The sequence below is a fragment of the Silene latifolia genome, chromosome 6 (genome assembly GCF_048544455.1).
Source record: "Silene latifolia isolate original U9 population chromosome 6, ASM4854445v1, whole genome shotgun sequence".
Lineage (NCBI taxonomy): Eukaryota > Viridiplantae > Streptophyta > Magnoliopsida > Caryophyllales > Caryophyllaceae > Silene > Silene latifolia.
In genome coordinates this window covers 83,362,539-83,367,134 of record NC_133531.1, presented here as the reverse complement: position 1 = coordinate 83,367,134, position 4,596 = coordinate 83,362,539, and the positions used below count along the sequence as shown (strand labels likewise).

General features: G+C 38.4%; 1 long non-coding RNA gene across 2 annotated transcripts; it reads left to right on the top strand.

Moving 5' to 3' along the window:
* Positions 1–1,558: 1,558 nt before the first annotated feature.
* On the top strand, positions 1,559–3,788 carry LOC141586955 (uncharacterized). Of its 2 annotated transcripts, XR_012519664.1 has the most exons (4): positions 1,559–1,896; positions 1,985–2,084; positions 2,199–2,430; positions 3,127–3,788. It is a non-coding gene; the product is annotated as an uncharacterized LOC141586955 (long non-coding RNA). The 2 variants fall into 2 exon arrangements; XR_012519663.1 differs by having other exon boundaries at positions 1,560–1,896; positions 2,199–3,788.
* The last annotated feature ends 808 nt before the right edge of the window (positions 3,789–4,596 follow it).

Here is a 4,596-nt window from a genome sequence, read left to right as displayed (position 1 = left end):
GCGTAAAGAACCATAAATTATTAACATTGTCGATTTCCATTTAGTCATTAAATATTAGCCTCATCATCGGGTACCCGTAAGGCTAGTAGACATTTTGAGGTGTCTACAGAAGCCCCCACTTTGACCGAGTCTGAGTAAGACGAAGGTCAAAGTAGTCCGGTCGGGACAGATAAAGAATAAGAAACGTACATGGGCCTCTTATATTACCTGTCTGGAGTAGCTGGAATATGGAGCTGGATTAGCAAAAATTTGTTTCACTAATCTGGAATGAAGCTGGAACTGGTGCAACGAAGCTGGCATAGTGAAACTTTGTTTCACTGGTCTGGAATTGGTATAGCCAAACTTTGTTCAGCTGGTCTGGAACTGGTATGACAAAACTTTGTTTTGTTAATCTGGGATGGAGCTGGTAAAACTTTGTTCACCAATCTTGAAACTGGTATGGCAAAACTTTGTTTCGCCTGTCTGGAATCTGGTAAAGCAAAACTTTGTTTTGCTGTCTTGAATCTGGAAAGCTGGTCTGGAATCTGGAATCTGAGAACTGGTATAGTGAAACTTTGTTTCACTGGTCTGGATCTGGAAAAGCAAAACTTTGTTTCGCCTAATGGTGAACATGCAAAAATCTGATTTCACAAGCTCGAATGCGTGTCAGGGCCCGCCGACCGAGGAATTCAAAATTTTATTTTGAAAAGGGATTAGAATGTAAAATTTTATTTTACAAACTAGGATGCAAAACTTTATTTCGCAAAAGGCTTAGTTCAGAAAATTTTATTTTAAGAACTTAAATGCATGTCAGGGCCTGCCGACCAATTGACTTGAAAATTGTAAAATTTTATTTCACAAAAAGAAAAGTTCAGAAAATTTTATTTTAAGAACTCAAAATGCATGTCAGGGCCAGCCGACCAATTGATTTGAAAATTGCAAAATTTTATTTCGCAAAAAGGCAAGTTCAGAAAATTTTATTTTAAGAACTCAGATGCATGTCAGGGCTTGCAGACCAAAGGATTTGAAAATTTTATTTTGAAAAGATAGATTTGAAAATCGTAAAATTTTATTTCACGATAAGGGCTGGAAATTGCAAAACTTTTATTTTGCAAAAATAGAAAGGTGTAAATTTTATTTTATAAAAGCGGATTTAGAACCGTCAACCTAGGTAGCACGGACACTCCTCCAAACTAGCCGTCCCGTGTCCGACACTCGTCGGACACACTCCTAATCAAGTTATAGTTTAAACGAGGAATAAATTCTCAAAAGAGATTGACTAGAAGATTGGTTTGGGTGCGAAATTAGAATTAGTGATAGTTAAAGTCGACTTTTACCTTCAGTTACCTAAATTTAGTATCAAATACATTAAATTTAGAATCAAATACATTACAAAAATAAAATCATACGTTATTTATAACCATAAAATATGTTTTTTTATTAAATTTAAATAGCGTGTCCCGTGTCCTAAATTTCATGGGATGCCGTATCACGTGTCCGTGTCGTGTCCGTATCCGTGTCCGTGTCTGTTTTGGTGCTACCTAGCCGTCAACACACGTACACGGATAAGCAATAACCGGACACATTAGTGTCACCAAATAGAAGTGGATAAGTTTCCTCAAGTTATCATCATTGATCCTGCTGTTTGCCTTTGACCAAGAAGAATGGAAAACTCAATTTACATCTTCCAAAATTAACCCACCAACAGTCTTTCACCTTGTTTCTGATTTGAATTGGAATGAACAAAGCAGCAGTTGTATGTGCGGCAGCCATCGTTCGAGCTCCGGATTAGCGACGAGGTGGGGTAGAACCGTCGAATTTGTGATGGCTCTTGATATAAATCAGCTGAGTTGTGCAGCTGTAGCTGCCAGTTGAGCTCCTGATTGGCAACCAGATGACCGATGACGGAGCATCGAAGTAAGTGCTTCCTTTTCTTTGTCGATTGATTTTGAAATTATGCCCTTTTTTATTACTCTTCGACTAAATCAAGTGTGTGCTTGAATAGTGGACTGCAATCACATCCTTGGCTTCTTATTTGGGTTGCGCCGGTTGTACCGTTGTTACGGGATGAGATCAGCGTGGGTTGCGTCGGTTGTGCCGTCGACGTAAGTGTGTCGTTTTTTGTCAATTGATTTTCAATTAATGCTCTTTAAATGATTATCTTCACATTTTCCATTAATTTTCAAGCATAATATCCTGATATGGGACATAATTAACAGCAGTTCTGCCGTTGTAGCCATCGTCTGAGCAATAGAATGACGAGGAGTTGATCGATGAAGGAGATGGCAATTGTCGATTCTGCTAGCTCCTGAGATAGAGTGAAATAAGCGGAGGTGTGCCGTAATTTGAGCCCCCGATTGGTGACCGGATGACTGATGATGGAGCCCCGTTAGATCTTGTGATTTTTTTTTACCGGACTTCCATTCTTGCTTTCAAGCTCCAAATCAGATCGTAAGTATTCCGTCTCTTTATTGACTGACTTCAAATTCATGATTTTTTTTTTCATTTTGTATCTTTACTGGCCAACTTGTATGCTTGATAATACAATTGAACTGATAATTTTACTGGTCTCACGAATCAAGTTGTGTGCTTGATAATAGGACTGAACAGATTGTGCGATTGCGACATTAATGCAAATAATTTAGGATGTAAGACGCAAGTAGTATATGCTGATAATGCAAATAGGATGCTTATGAATTATGATGCTAATGATGCAAGGCTAATGTACTTACGACAATATAGACCATAGACACATGACACATGACACATCTCACATCTAGTCCTGTTAATTTTTCAAAATGTGCTACTGAGCATGACCTGGTAAAGAGACGGAGTACTCTAGTCCTAACTACTGCTTAGGTGTTATGCCTATTGAATCGTCATTGCTTTCTAAGTCCTTATTACTTTTTGGTCGGGGATGTCGTCTAAATGTAGTCAAACGTATGCGCTGAGTGTTTTCCTATGCCCCTGGTCTTAACTGAAACTCTTCACTCTGTGTTTTGTGGTAGCCCCTTGATGTGACCATAATTAGCGCATATTTAGTTCCCGAATTAGCCTTGTTCCCATGCTTTTTAGTGCATATTTGGGTCATTTATTGTCTTTAGTTCTTTGTTTTGCATATTCTTTGAGGTTTTGTGTCCTTGGTAGGAAATGAGTGCTAACCTTGCATTTTCATGGCAAAATGAGACTAAATTGATTGAATTCAATGACCAAGCATCAAGGAGAGACAAGATTAGAAGGCCTTTGTACATATTATAGTAGATGAGCAATGTTGAGGAAAGATCCTTGCATCCCCAAGGAAATCCCCAAGGATTTTACGAAGAAAAGGGAAGAAAAGAAGAAGAAACAAGACTGAGGAACAATCCGTGCGGATTGTCCTGAATCCGTCCGTCCTCCACCTCCACAATCCGGCCGTCTTCTCCCAAAGACGCCCGGGCAGCAAGCCCAGAAGACGCCCGGATTCCCTTGAAGACGCCCGGGCAGAGGCTGATGAATCCGCCCGTCCCGACACCAATCCGCCCGGATTCCAGCCCAACACAAATCCGTTTCTTCAAGCTTCAAAGAAAGAAGCCCTTCCTTCGAAAAATACCGGCGTCTCCCTGCTCAAATCTAAAAAGTGTAATTACTAGTTTAGCCCTTAGTTAACCCTAATGCATCCACCTAATTTCCACTATAAATACCCCATTAGTCTAATTAGAAGAGCATGTTCTTCTTATCAATTATTAGAGTAGTTAATATCAATCAAATCTCTCTTTAGTTTTGTAATCAACAATTAATCAAGTTTTAATACAAGTTTTATTTCCTTAATCTCTCTTTTGTTCATCCTTTATTTTGGGTAATTGAAGATTATTTGGGTTATTATTGGGAGATTGACAACCTCTCAATCAAGCATCAAGTACTTCTTTTATTCTTTGCTTTATTATTGGAATCATTAGTAGGTATAATTCTCTTAATCCCTTTTTAATTATTGTTAATTACTTTCATTTGTTCATCATGTTTCATTTTGTTGATATGATTGACAACCTTGCTAGCATGATCAACATGATAATGAGTGAGTAGTGACCTAGCTAGGGTTAATGGGTAATTAGGGGAAACCAACATGGGGAATGATTCATGCTTAAATTAATATGCTTTCATGGTTTATTTGCTTGCTTGTTTTGATCTCAACTCATGCACATGTTATGTTTGATGAAATGCGAGCCTATGAATCCTTGCATTTTTTACCCATCACCTATCTTTTCAATGAGACTTGTAAGACATAAACCAACTCGAGTCTCATTAGACCATGCATGTTGTTGAGTAGGGAAGACTAAGTCGACTTGTAGGTGTTGTACAATCTAATCGATTCGGCTCCGGGACCCAAACTTTCCTAGGATTGTAAGATATAACCCAACTCAATCCATCACAACAATAATTGCTTGCTTATAATTTGAGAACATGTTTGTATGATCAATTCCCATGATTCCCCTATTACCCCATGATACCCTAGTGTTTTTTATCAATTGTTTAGAACCCTTTCAATTCATCTTGCTTATTTACTTTCATTGCTATCTAGTTTAGTGACCTTCTACATCAACCCAAATTGTGACACCCCTAAGACACCACTAGTTGCAATAG